Here is a 15971-nt window from a genome sequence, read left to right on the forward strand (position 1 = left end):
GATGATGATATGATCCAATTCATCATCATGTTTAGCTTTGCTATCACAACCTTTCAAGGGAATAAGCTTTCTATCTTTATACATAATGATACTTATTTCATATGCTATAACATAGTTATATTCATAGCTATAATGATAATAACTTATTCATTACTATGTGAGGCATAAGTTATTATTATATACTATAGTACACATTTTTATCTTATACACATTAATATAGTTCATATACTTAACTTATTCTTTTTGTTATGTGTGTAGGTACATTCGGCCACAACTTGGGACCTATCTTGGACCTAAATGGAGAAAGCAACAGTAAGGAAACTTACATGGGGACGTTTAGGAGAGCATAAGGAACATTTGGTGAAAAGTTATATGAAGACCCGTGAGCTCATAGCTGGATTGAGCTGAATATTTGAGCTACAAGATGACTTTAATTCAACTGGGGAGTTGTACCATCATCATCACCACTTAGGACACTTCAAATATGTCCTAAGTTAAATTTTGTGAAATCGTACCTTTTCACGAATAGTTGCCATCTCAAGAGGTACCTTTTCGCAAGGAGCATCCATAATGTTCACCATGCTACAACTCACGTATGGCCAGCTCACCTCCAGCTCATTCACCTTAAAACTAGCTCAAACATGAAAGGTTACCTTTCCAAACATTGTGACCTTTCATGAATGATGCTGCCTATGAAGATGCCCTTCCAATCAAGTGGCCTTTGATATATTTCCTAATATGTAGGAAGGACAAATCCTATCTTGATCATTCACATCTCACTACACATATTGTGATATGTTCAATATCAGTCTTTATAGTGCAACCAGTTACGAACCATGTTTAACTGTATCAAAACATACAACGATATATGTTGAGATAGTAATAATCTCATGTTTAAGGATTATACATATAGTCATCACCATAAGAAATGTTGTGACTGTCACATAATAATAAAAAACACATGCTTATAGCGTGTCAATCCAATATATTGTTCTCTAACAACATATTTATTTATCGATATTGACATCTCTACGTCAATGACAACTCGTTATCATCATTCAATTATGTGTTAGTCTTAAATGTATAATTATTGTTCATGCCCATAATAATACTTGACTAAGGATCTTTAATAATAATCATATTATTATATAGATTTTATTATCTTCAGTTTATGTTAGACGCAGAAATACAACAGAAAATAATAGTGACAATGCTTTTATTCAATAAAAACGGTAAAGAAAAAATATAATTACAATAATCTTATGATTAGTCTTTGGGTATACTCTAACATCTTTTCGCGAGTTTAAGCCAGTCTTCGTTCTTTACATGACTCCTCTTTTTGGGTTTAAGTCAAGTGAGACGACTCCCCTTCACTTGTTTAAGTTAGTCTTGGTTCTTTGGATAACTAGGCTGAGAAGTAACTCTCCATTATTGAGTTAAGCTAAATCACCATCAATTTTGGTTTTCTTCAAATATCCTTTTCCATGAAGTTGAAATTTTACTTTGAAAACCTCGGTTGAAAGATGGCTCCCCATTATTGAGTTAAGCTATGTTCCAGATGAGTCCTCCATCATGAGTTAAGTCGATCCCGGGTGTACTTCGAGTGTAAAATCCTTCGTTGTAAAGTTGAAATTGTCTCGAACAATCTACAAAATTATATATACGCATGTAATGTCATGAATGTAATATTCTTGTGTATGCCTAAAATGTAAATGTATCATATCCTTTATGGGAAAATAATTTATAGAATTTATACGAAAATACTTCAAACTTTTCTTTGGTTGTTGATTGTAAAATTATCTGCTACACAAAATTACCTTATAGTTGTTATAAAATTAAATTTGATTGATTTCTAATTTAATTTGTTGTCATGTTGATTGAATTGTTCCCAAAATTATTATGTCATGCACTTGGACAGAATTTTGTGTAAGATATATTTCGCAATTACCACTGTTCTAATAGTTGGTTCTACACGCATCTGGACAGAATGTAAGGTAGACACTGTTTGTAATTATTGTTGTGATAATAGCTAATTATCAGCTATAATTATGCAAATTTTCAACCTCATGCTTTATTACTTGTCAGATTTTTCACCCTATGAATACAAAGGCTTTTTTTGGCATTTTTCAAATCATTTGAAAATCAAATTCCTCTATAATATACCTTCCTATTTTCAAAGCTCTCTATTTTCCATAATTTTTTCTCTAGTTTTGTTGAGAAAAGCAATATAATTTTTGTCTGTTCCATATCTCGGGTGTAGGATATACTAGAGAGATTGTGCTAACCATAGGGGCATTTTTTGAATCACATTAATCCGATATTGGGAACTCAACATACACTCATTTCAGTGAAGATAATGCATGTAGAAATTTCCTTACGGGATTAATACGTGATTTTGTAAATATTACGAATTTTCAATACTTTTATTGATTATATGTAATATAATTTAATATAGGATGATGCATTATCTTTTAGGATTAGATTTATTATTTTATTAGGAATTAATATAGAGTTAAAACAAATATTTTTAGTTTATTGTTATTAGGAATTAGGATAGTATTGTTATTGTTATTTTTATTATTATTCTCAAGCATTAGTCATACTACAACAAGGACTCCTTCACCATATATAAAGGATGCTTCTCCCATCATTGTAATCATAAAGTTTTGTTCTTTTATTCAAACAATGAGAGATCATTTTTGCAAGAGCTAATTGTCTTGTGCCTTCGAAGCTTCTTTTTCTTTTAGTTGTTCAGAGTTCTTGAGAGAGAGATCTTTACATCTAGTTTGCTTATATTCATTGCGATTAGGAGGGCTGGTTAGAGTTTTATTATCATGTTTTCCTTTTCATTATGACTATGAGGGTTTGATAAGACACTTATCCAAATATTTCCGTCATACATCATCATCATCAAATCACCATTCCCGCCCATTATCACCAAAACCCTAATTTTAGCTAAGTTATCTCTATCATATTATATTCTTTATCTTTATTTCTATTCCATTCTCTTTATTCTATCTTATTCATTCTCTTATATTTCATCGTCTTTATATTATCTTTATTTATTCTTATCTTTATCTTTCAATTATCTCTATTTCCAACAAACCCTAAACTCCACAAAATCCTATCTGCCACACATCATCATCTTCCATCTTCTCCTTGTTCCTTGATCGAGTCTAGAACCATCTAGGTTTGATTCTTCGATGAGAGTAACAATCACTCATCCGCTGCCTCTTTTTATCAGTCACAACCATATTAAATGTACTTGATTAGAAGACATATCAAGAGTTAAGATCCCTGGTGATCTTTAAACTGTATGTACGAGTGAATGTCATTAGCTCATCTTCAGAATGACTAGGCCCTAAAGTTTTAAAATTATTATACAACCACGTTAAATGAATTCTGCAGAGATTGTACTCCCCATGACATTTTTTGAGCAAATTTAGGCACAATTCATGTCAATTTCCAACACTTACACCAATCATAACATGAACCTCGAACAAGAGACCTAAATGCAATGCAAAATCCTCAATGGGACTATAAGTGAGACAAGACAGAATGTAAGCTACTCTATATCGAATCGGTCAATGCTCGAGCTCGACCTGAATTCTTAACGAGTCGAAATGAGTGTTTGATATTCGATTCTAAAACCTCATTAGAAACTCAAAAAATATATATATTAAAATTGCTTTAGAGGAATCGATCAGCTGGTTGTTTTGATTTCGGATTAGTAGAACTACATAATCTTGTCGAGGCCATCAATCTTGCTTTAGAGGAAGGTTGGTAACAGATTACCATAAAAATCGATTCCACGATAGTCGTCAACAAATTAAATAGTGGGGCCGATGATGACTCTACATTAATTGTAACCAACTTTTAAGTTGTAATGTAGCTTATGTACGTAGAGATATGAATCGAGTGGCTCATAGGTTAGTTAAGAGATCACTTGATTCAAATGCATCATTCTTACTCTTTTCCCTTTATATGACCCCAACCTAATGTTGGTAAAAGGGATTTTTAATAAGCTTCGTTTCCTTTTCAAAATAAATAAATAAATAAAAGGCGCAAATGGGTGCCAATTTTCATATTACAAATTTTTGGTGTCATTTTGGTAAAAAAATATTAAAAAGAGTATAATTTCAATAATTTAATGTTATATTAAATTTATAAATTTAAATATGGAACTATCTTGTTTTTTAACCTGAACCCTATCTGTTAGACACTAACTTCACTATCAGCCTTAAATATCATTGAGTTATTAGTTATTATAATTATGAAATGATTGTGAGACTTTAGAATATATGCTACTATTCATAATAATTCTATATTAATAAAAAAATAGTGTAAACTTGTAACCCCCTAGACCCGGCTTATGCGTTTCGACTAAGTCTAGTAGATCACAAAGACATTTTCCAAAACCGTTATCCAATCAATGTAAAATCACATTATTCATGACATGAAATTATAATAAATTATACTATTAAAACTCAACTCTTAAATATAAAACCAATCAGTAATAAATTAATTTAAAACATATCTTAAAATCAAAACCACGATAAACTGAATAGTAATAGCAAAAGTATCATCATTATAAAATCCAACACTTTAAAATAGGTCCATGTCACCAGAATAAAGTCAACTTGCAAGATTAAAATATTACAATCAGATATACTTCAAGAGATATGTTGATCCTCCAAGTGCTCAAACTGAGGTATCTAACCAACAGTATCTGAAAGGGGAAAAACATTTTCGAAAGGTGAGCTAGGCTCAGTGTATCCCAACATTACCATAAAATCACAATAGGTACATTAAACAAATCATAGTCCAGTAAAACTCACAAATTTGTAAAAGAGATTAACTTTTAAAAATCATAGTTTAAACCCTTTTCTGGTACACCATCAGTAGTTCCCAAAATTATTTTCCATATAGCTTACTTTATGCACATAGCAAAAAGAAAGCCGACTTAAGGATAGGCTATGAAGCTTGTATCCTTAAGCCCAAGTCAATAAGTCCATATAGCTTACCCTAAGCACACAGCAAAGGAAAGCCGACCTAATGAAACATCTTGGGGCCCTCAAGAGTCACATTAGGCCCGTTTATTAGCTTGATCAGAGCTATACAATTGTAGTTCAATCCATCCCAAAATCAATATCCATATACCAGTCATCAAAGTCCATAAATCATCAACAATAAATCGGTGTACCAACAATAATAATCCATAGATTTCAATGTACCATATTTCAAAACATATAAAACCATTATGTAGTAAACAGGAACACACCTCGATAATGGGTTCAGATAGTAGATCTACTGATTGCTGGTTTCACCACGCTCTGCTACAGTTTTTGAATGGGTGAATACTGGTATACGTGGTTTAATTGATCTAGAAGAGCTGGGTCGAGCTGTCAAACGATCCGGAGAGTCTCTTGTACCTTCAAACAATAATAATTAATCAGCCCCAAATCTTACTTAATTATTCAAAGCTAAAATTCTTAAGTATATAATCATTTTTCGGGTTTGACTATCATTTTGGGGTATTTCGAGTCTGAATTTGGCCAAACGGATTATGGAATCGGAATCAGGACATCGCAAAACATAAAGTATGACTTTTCAAAAATTCATATTCTTTGTCAAAGTCAAAGTCAACCACTTTGACCATCAATTTGGAGGACTTCGGGTTCGAATTTGACAAAACGGACTTCGGAAACGGATTCGGTACGTCGAAAACTATCAGAATAGGTATACTTGGAAAAGATTTACGGTCGTTTAACGGTCGGTCAAAGCCAATTTAAGTTTTGGTCAAAGGAAGTCAACAGTCAACGGTCGGGTCGGTCAGTCGGGTCAGGTCAGACCGGTCAAACCAATTCATACCGCTCAAACTGGTTCGAACCGGTCAAACCGGTTTCCAGCCCTACACTCTCCCTGCGGCGGCGTGTGTGGCGCGTGAGGCCTCCTCCGGGGGTCTAAAAATTCTGAAAAAATTTCAAAAAATTATTTTGAGCGATTTCGAGATACTTACAAAGATCGGTTCAAATTTTTGAACGGCGGAGAGCTCGATTTCAACTCAGTCGAATCTTTGACTGCTCCACCTCCTCACGCGCCGCCGTCGACGGCGAATAAGGTTGACACTGGCAGACTCGAAATGACACAAGGAACATGATGGTGCAGGAGGTGTCGTAAACGGAGCAACGATCGGCGGTGAATTTAAGATTTTCCCGGTAATAGAGCTAATAAAAATGTCAAGACTTTGACTGTAAATTTCCAACGTTTGGCAGCGTTTCGCTTCAATTAAATTGAAGGGTTTGTTCCTCGCTCGATGATGAACACAACGGTGGTTTCAAAACGACGATCGGAATTCGGACGGCATCTGGATCGGGGTCGGAAATGGACATAGGGGAAAGGGAATTTGGGGTGGTGGTTTTCTGTTTTGAAACAGAAAACCACCCACATATAACATATATAACCAAAATTTACCTAATTTTATTGGGTAAATTCAGGGCTTAGTCCCTGAATTTTCTTAAACTCTAAAACAAGCTCCAAATTTTAAAATCTTTCAATTTAGTCCCTAATTTTCACCAATTTTTACAATTAACCTCCAATTTCAATTAAATATTATTTTTGTAAAAATTCAGGTTGTTACAAAACTACATAAATAACTAAATAACTATGGGCCAAGTCGTGAAATGACTAGCATTTTAAGAATTGTGACAAATATATCACTGAACAATTTAACGGAGGAGTTTACGTGACAGTTAAAGAAATTGGTATAATTAGGGCGTAGGCCCTTGTAAAGTTACGTATTTGCGGTGCTGGCACCCTGCATTGTTTTTTTCCATTTGGGTCGCTACTTGTATATGATTTGTTTCCTTAGGCTTTCATTTAATCCAATTTGATCCTGATTTTGTTTTTAATTTGTCTAATGCCTTAATTTGAGCATTAACTTTAAAAGCTTTTATTCTAGTCATGTATTAAATTTGTAGAACCCCCTAGATTTTTGAATTAATCAATTTGATCACCAAGATTAACTTTAATTCTTAATTTTTAATTAGGTCATATTTCAATTTAATTTAATAAATTTATTTATATAGTCAAATTGAGGCACATGTCACAATCTTATGACTATAATTTGAATATTGACTATAATATATAAGATGTATATTTTTATCATTAATTATAATATAATATATATTATAATTTTAATATTAAATTATATTTTTTAATGATTTCATATATATAATCATTAAAAATTAAATATGAAAACAGTAAATTTAAGTTTAGAAATATTAAAATCTTAAATCAATTATAAATAAACTATTAGATTTATTTTAATGATTTAAGTGTTTTCATATTCACAATTAACTTCATAATATGAAAAATAAATTATATCATATTATTTATTAACTATATTATGTCAATTATATCTCCTAACATCACAATAATTTCATACTTAATAAGAATTATCTGACTTCAGCACGAGCACTCCCCATCATAAGCCACGAACTCGTGTATACCAAAGTACGTATATGAGAGGAAGAATATGATTGTGAAGGTATGTTTGAATTCATATTTTATTCGCTTGATAAATGATATATTTTCTCACATTTAGTTCCTTACCTTTTGTACATTTTACAGTTTAGTCACTTTCTTTACTCCTTGAAAGTCCTACCACTATCGGTGTTCAAAATCAGAAACTCGTATTTTCGGGTACCCGGAATACCAGGTACCCAAAATTTGTGGGTATCAAAATTTTGGCTCGTGTCCCATCCCATTACATCTGACACCCGTAAAACTTGTGTACCTGTATTTTCGGGTCTCGGGTACCTTGTTTATTTTTTTATTTTTTTAGAATTATATTTGTTGAGTTAATGGATTGACTGAATCGACCAAGAGGGGGGTGAATTGGCAATAAAAATTTTGGTGGAAGCTTTTGCAGAAAATTGAAAGAAATTGCACAGCGATTTAGAGTGGTTCGACTTTATCAACCAAAGTCTACGTCCACTACCTTAGCTATCCACACTAAGGATTTTCCAACAAATTCACTAATTTTTTGTTTCTTTTGAGGCCAAAGAGATAACCTTACAACTCCCTCAAGAATATACCCCAATTCTTGAGAACACTCTTTTCTCAAAGAGAAATACAAATTTGCAAACTTACAAGAAAAACCTCACAAGGCAGATATGTTTGCACAATTCTAGAACAAAGAAAGAACACTCAAGAATAAATACAATTTAGCACAATAAGTGTTCTTGAAAGCAAAATGCATATTGAATGAAAAATAGGCTTGAAATGCTCAAACTTGAGGTTTGATGCTTCTCTTTGATTATCTCTTGATTCTAATTGCTTGATGTTTCTTGTTTTTTTGATCAATGGCTTCTAAGCTTGCTTAAATACACCTTGAATCACTTCTGAACGTTGGGCTATGGGGAATCGGTTCCCTAAGTGTAAAATTAAAATATTTTGACCGTTATACAAGGGGGAATCGGTACCCCCTGGGGGGGAATCGGTTCCCTCCGAGCATACTGGAATTCTCGGAGCCAAACCATTCAGGGGGAATCGGTTCCCTCTGAGCAATCTGGAATTTTTGGCTTTGAAATGGTTCGAAATAGTTTGTAAAATTATTTTGAAATTGTTTTAAGATTAAAACTTTATTTTACACTTTGAGTAAGGATTAAAAATGATCTTTGAAAGATTTGGAGTAATGTTTTGATATTCGAATAATTCTATCGAATATACTTAGAAAATCATTTGGAAAATCTTAAAATTCATTTAACTTAATTTGTTATATCGAAATATCAAAATATTTTCAACAATCTCCCCCTTTTTGATATAACAAAATATTTTAGTAATTTTAAGATTTTGAAATCAAGTTTTTTTTTGAAATTACTCCCCCTTTCTTTAACACTTCTCCCATTTATCATTTAAAAACACTTTAACACTTCTCCCCCTTTTTGTTAAATCAATAAGACATTTTAAAGAATTTAAACAGGGTTTTGAAATCATTTAGCCAATTGATTATATATAATATAAGCTGCTAAGATCACAAGCAAGAGAAACGTTAGCCATTAGTTTCATAATCAATATTCATAATTAATGTGAAATGGCAAAATTGGTCATATATCTAATCATGAAGTAAATGATGCAATAATGAATAAATTTAATCACACCAAATAGATAATTTCTAACCATTCATAAATCCAAACAAATTCAAAGTCAATCAATCCACAAATTCAAACATTCCAAAATATTCAAAATGTTAAAACAATAAGTTTGGAGTTCAAAGCAAAACATTGAATCACATATCTGGATCAGGAGGAAGAAAACGAGCTCGCATAGCGGCCATTTCGTTAGTAAGATCATTAATACGTGCGTAGGTTGCTTCATTATTTGCACGCATTTCCCAAAGAATTTCTAATTGTTGAGCTCCCATTAAGGATAAATGGGACTCTACAGAAGTAAAGCGCCCATAGTAGCGTATCGAAAATCGAATGTCTCCATAAAGGATTGGAAATATGGAGGCATTGGATGCGTTTGTTGTGCTTGCTCTTCGGGCTGCTCAGGCTCATCTTCGGCTTCATCGATGTCTCGCATTAATTGCTCAAGCTCGAGATCTTCGTCAGCTTCGGGTGGAGCTTGTGAAGAACTAGCTCCTGGAGTATTTGCAGAAGATTGAACCCATTCACCGGTTTCCTTATCCTTAATCCATCCCGCTCTCCTTAAGGAAAGAAGGTTAATTTGTTTCTTAAGGGGAAAAACAGCATCTAGACCGACTCTAAGCCCAGCTTTGGAAAACATATTACTCAAAATGCAACCGTAAACAAGAGATGAACAGAGTTTTTTGTTAGGAACAAGATTTACGGTTTCAACAATTTCAGCAAAAATAATATGAGGTAGGTTGAGTTTAATATTGTTTTCGAAACAATGTAACTACCAAAGATCTAAGGCTCTAAGAGTAGAATAATGACCTCCGGATGGTCGAAACCACCAATAAATCATTAGATGAAGAAAACGTTCATGAAGGTCTAGGACACTTGCACTATCCCTTCTTTTATAACGAGATCCTAAAACCTATTTTCATTTGAAATACCATCATTATCTAATCCGAATGTATTGGTTATGTAAGCCGAGTCAATATATAAGAATTGTCCTAGAAGGTAGGAACGAATTCCTATGGTTTCGATTTCAGTTTGGTTTTTAACACAAACGGCATTAGAATAGAAAATACGAACAAGTTGATGGTAAACGATGGGTTCAAGGTCAAAGAGTTTATCAAATTTTCACTCTTGTAAAAGAGGAAGATATTTAAAATTGATAGCTAACATAGCTTGACGAGAAGGAATACGTTATTCCCAGATTTTGTAAGAGTCAAAATATTGATAATACCAAAAACGATGATTTCTAGGACCAGGATGATTGAAACACGAATTTTGGATAGTCAGGTTAGGATCAATGGGATTCGAATTTGAAATTGGAATAGAATGAGGATTTGGAGGTGGATTTGGCTGACGGTGTGAACGACTAGATGAAGACCAAGCACGTTTAGGATTGGACATGGTTTAGGAAATCGGAATAGAATTGATAACCTGCAATTTAGAAAACACATGTATGCAATTCAATCAATCCCAAAACACAATTGAGTCCTCAATATTTCAAGGTTCTCTAAATCAATCCTAATGGGCAAAGTTTTTGAAAAACTTTTGAAAAATATGGTTTTGAGAAACAATATATGTATAGTTTTCATAATAACAACATAATTTAATCAAAACACAATAATTTGAAAATTAATTTTTTTTTATTTTGAAAATTTAGAAAATTTTGAAAAAATCTTGTGTTTTTGATGAAATTAGTTGTAATATCTAGTTTCTAATCACTAAATAATCAATTCTCGATCAAAAATTCAACCTAGAACTAATTAAAACTAGTTCTATGTTCATAAATTGATAAAAAGAAGTTTTGGAAAAATACCTTGAATGATTTCGGATTTGAGTGAGATTAGATGAAGTTTGCACATTTTTGATGATTCCAATAGGTTTAGAGGATGATATTTGAAGTGAATTCCGATTAAAAATGTTGATTTGAGGCAAGAATGGAGATTTGAGAGAGTAGAGGGAAGAAACGGTGTGAAGGAATAAGAGAGGGTTTGAGGAAATATTGGGTTCTGCCCGTGTTAAAACCAGAACCCTAGGGGGGTATCGATTCCCCTATGGGGGAAATCGGTTCCCACAAAGGGAGATCGATTCCCTCTGCACCAAAAATGCTAAAATCCGATTTTAAACATCCAAAATGCTAAATTAATTTCCTCTAGTGGTATTGGCAACTCATATATTGAAAATTAATCATGTTCAAACAATTCAATTAATCTTTAAACGATATTTGAACATAAAATTAATTTTTCATCAAGAATCATAAACTCCCCCTAACTAATAGCAATGAATGCAATCAAAAAATTACTATTATAAGCAATTTTCATTTATTATTAAAAGTGCTAAAATTATTTTAAACACTCAGTGAAGATAGATTGGTCAAACCTAATTCTCTCCTAAGTGTCCAAAATCGTTCCTTGTCTAAAGGTTTTGTAAAGATATCCGCTAATTGGTGCAAAGTATCAACAAATTCTAGAACTACATCTTCCTTAGTGACATGATCTCTAATGAAGTGATGTCTTATTTCAATGTGCTTAGTTCTAGAGTGTTGGATGGGATTTTTAGTGAGACAAATAACACTTGTATTGTCACACTTGATAGGAATGGTACCTACTTTAATTCCATAATCAAAAAGTTGTTGTTTCATCCATAAAACTTGTGCACAACAACTACCAGCTGAAATGTATTCGGCTTCAGTGGTAGATAATGCAACACAATTTTGTTTCTTTGAAAACCAAGAAATTAGCATATTTCCAAGGAATTGGCAAGTACCGGAGGTGTTTTTCCTATCTAATTTGCATCCTCCATAATCAGCATCAGAAAAAGCATGCAAGCTAAAGCTAGAGTCTCTAGGATACCAAAGTCCTAAACTAGGAGTGTCTTTAAGGTATCTAAAGATTCTCTTAACAGCTAGTAAATGTGATTCCTTAGGACATGATTGAAATCTAGCACATAAGCAAACACTAAACATAATATCCGGTCTACTTGCAGTTAGATAAAGTATAAATCCAATCATTGACCTATATAATTTAACATCTACACATTTACCTCCTTCATCTAAGTCAAGCTTTGTTGAAGAGCTCATTGGAGTGTCATGAGGTTTCCCATTTTCCAGTCCAAACTTCTTGAGCATATCTTTGACGTACTTAGCTTGATTGATGAAGATGCCATCTTTTCTTTGCTTGATTTGGAGTCCCAAGAAAAATGAGAGCTCCCCCATCATGCTCATCTCAAACTCACTTTGCATTAGCTTAGAAAATTCTTGGCAAAGAACATCATTAGTAGAACCAAATATTATATCATCAACATAAATTTGAACTACTAATAAATCTTTACCTTTATGCTTCAAAAACAATGTAGTGTCAACCTTCCCTTTTAAAAAACCTTTTTCAATTAAAAAATTTGACAATCTTTCATACCAAGCTCTAGGAGCTTGCTTTGAACCATAAAGAGCTTTTGTCAATTTTAAAACATGATCCGGAAAATTTAAATCTTCAAAACCTGGAGGTTGTTCCACATACACTCCTTCTTTTATAAAACCATTTAAAAATGCACTTTTAACATCCATTTGATATAATTTAAATTCATTGAAACGTGCAAATGCTAATAACATTCTAATTGCTTCCATCATAGCTACAGGATCCTATGTTTCATCATAGTCTATGCCCTCTTCTTGAGTATACCCTTGAGCAACAAGTCTAGCCTTGTTTCTCACTATATTACCACTCTCATCAAGCTTATTCCTAAATACCCATCTAGTACCTACAGTAGATTTATTACTAGGCCTTTAAACTAATGTCCATACTTTACTTCTCTCAAATTGATTTAACTCTTCTTGTATAGCCATAATCCAATGTTCATCATTTAATGCTTCTTTAATATTCTTAAGCTCTATGCATGAGATAAATGCAACATAATTACAAATATTTCTAAGAGAAGATCGAGTTGTTACCCCTTTTGATGGATCACCTATAATTTCACCATCCTTGACATAGTTGTACTCTCTTGGATAAGATACTTCCCTTTCTTCAATGGTTGGATTCTCAAGAGGATCATGAGTTTCCTCATTTTTCGTTTCATCCTTTGATGATGGTTCTCCAACGTCATGTCTAACGTCATTTGCATTTATAACACCTACATCATCATTCACACAAGAATCCTTCCTCGGAAGGGGATTATCATCGAAAACAACATGTATAGACTCTTCTACAACTAAAGTTCTTTTATTAAATACACGATAGGCTTTAGAATTTAAGGAATAACCCAGAAAAATTCCTTAATCACTTTTAGCATCAAATTTGCCAAGGTTTTCTTTACCGTTGTTTAAAACAAAACTTTTACATCCAAAAGGATGAAAATAACTAATGTTAGGCTTTTTATTTTTGAAAATTTCATATGGAGTTTTCTTTAAAATTGGCCTAATCATTACTCGATTTACAACATAACAAGCGGTATTTGTGGCTTCCGCCCAAAAATATTTTGGCAAATTATTTTCACAAAGCATGGTTCTAGCCATTTTTTCTAAAGTTCGATTTTTCCTCTCAACAACTCCATTTTGTTGAGGGGTTCTAGGTGCTGAAAAATTATGGCTAATACCTTTAGAGTTACAAAATTCAATAAATCCAAGATTTTCAAATTCAGTTCCATGATCACTCCTAACACTAGTTATAGAGTAACCTTTTTCATTTTGGATTACTTTTGAAAACGTGATGAATTGTTCTAATGCTTCATCTTTAGTATTTAAAAATAGAACCCAAGTATATCTAGAATAGTCATCTACCAAGACAAATGCATATTGTTTTCCACCCAAGCTAGTAGTTCTAGTTGGCCCAAAAAGATCTAAATGGATCAATTGTAAAACTCTACTAGTCGATACATCATTAATGGATTTAAAAGAAACTCGCTTTTGTTTTCCTTTAGCACAAGCATCACAGATTTTATCATTATCAAATTTAAGCTTAGGCAACCCTCTTACTAGGTCTCCTTGAATTAACCGTTGCAAAACACTCATACTAGCATGTCCTAGTCTCCTATGCCATAACCAACTATCATGTTCATCCTTAGCAACTAGGCATAAATTAGTCATATCAAAAGAATCTAAATGCACCATGTATATGTTTCCTATTCTATGACCAACAAGCATAATCCGATTAGATGCAATGTCAATGACTTTACAACCATTAATTTCAAATAAGACATTGAATCCTTTATCGCATAATTGACTAATACTCAATAGATTATGCTTTAATCCATTCACATATAAAACATTTTTAATTTTTATGGAAGAGGTATTACATGTTGTACCAATACCTTCAATGTGACCTTTTGAATTGTCTCCAAAAGTCATTTCTCCTCCATTTTTGGCGTTAAGCTCAATGAACCGGCTTTTGTCTCCGGTCATATGTCTTGAGCATCCACTATCAAAGTACCATGAATTTGAATTTGCTTCCCGTACCTTGTAGCAATGCTCCTTTCTCTACAAACATAGATTAATTTTTGATTTTTGGTACCCAAATTCTTTTGGGTCCATATTCATTAGTTTCCAAAATCCTAGTCCCCTTAGGTATCCATTTGTGTAGGATATTTTTATCTTTAGTAGTAATGAGTTCTTTAGGAACCCGCATACTTCTAATGATTTTTCCATTAGAGGTTCTTTGGGTACCTCTATGATTGTAGTTTCTAAAACTTTTTCTAACAAAGTTGGATTTTGAATTTCCACCTTTTTCAAAATGTTTTGTTCCAACTTTATCAAAAGAAGTTTTAAGATCATCAATTTTCTTTTGATGATCATCATTGATCTTTGAAAGTAAATTTTGCAAATCTAAATTTTTCTTTTCAAACTCTTCTAGTTTGATTTGCAAATCTTTGATTTTACTCTCAAGATCGTTGTTGGTTTTGGATATGAGTTTGTTTTCATTTTCAATTTTGAAACATCATTTTTATATTTTAAAATTAATTTCTCATAATCCGAAGCCAACCCATTATATTCCTCTAATAACTCATCATAGGATAAATCATCAAAATCGGATGAGTTAGAGGTTACCTTAGAATCTTCCCCAAATGCCATCAAGCACAAGCTAGCTACTTCTTGTTCCTCTTCATCGGAACTTTCTTCATCGCTCCATGTAGCCACATGAGCCTTGTGCTTATTCTTTGATTGACCCTTTTTCTTCAATTATGGGCAATCATATTTGCCATGCCCTGGCTTTTTGCATTCGTAGCAAATGATTGGGTCCTTCTCATTCGGTTCATTTTTTAGGCCTTCATTTCGTTTGAATTTTCTTCCTCGATAAGGTCTCATCATTTTTCTGAACCGTTTGGCAAACAATGCCATTTCCTCGTCATCGTCATCGTTATTCGAATCACTCTCATCGTTTATGGATTTGAGAGCAACTCCAATGTTTTTCTTCTTCTCCTTCTCCTTTGGTGTCTCGTCAATCTTGTCGAGGTCCACCTCATCTTCGAGCATCATTTCATGAGTGAGGAGTAACCCAATTAGCTCTTCAAGAGTTACGGACGTTAAGTCCTTAGACTCGATGATTGTCGTCTTCTTTGATTGCCACGATTTTGGGAGGGAGTAGACTAGCTTCCTCACAAGCTTTTCATTTGAAATGATCTCTCCATATGATTTGAGACCATTGACAATCGTTGAAAATCTATCCGTCATAGCTTTGATATCTTCATTTGGTTTCATCCTGAAATTTTCATAGCTATGCGTTAGAATACTAATTTTAGTTTTCTTTACCTCGTCGGTACCTTCATGAGTGACTTGAAGTTTGTCCCATATTTCTTTGGCGGTTGTACATGATGAAACTCTTCCGTATTCATCTG

This window comes from Hibiscus syriacus, unplaced genomic scaffold, assembly GCF_006381635.1.
Source record: "Hibiscus syriacus cultivar Baekdansim isolate YM2019G1 unplaced genomic scaffold, ASM638163v2 tig00004075_pilon, whole genome shotgun sequence".
NCBI lineage: Eukaryota > Viridiplantae > Streptophyta > Magnoliopsida > Malvales > Malvaceae > Hibiscus > Hibiscus syriacus.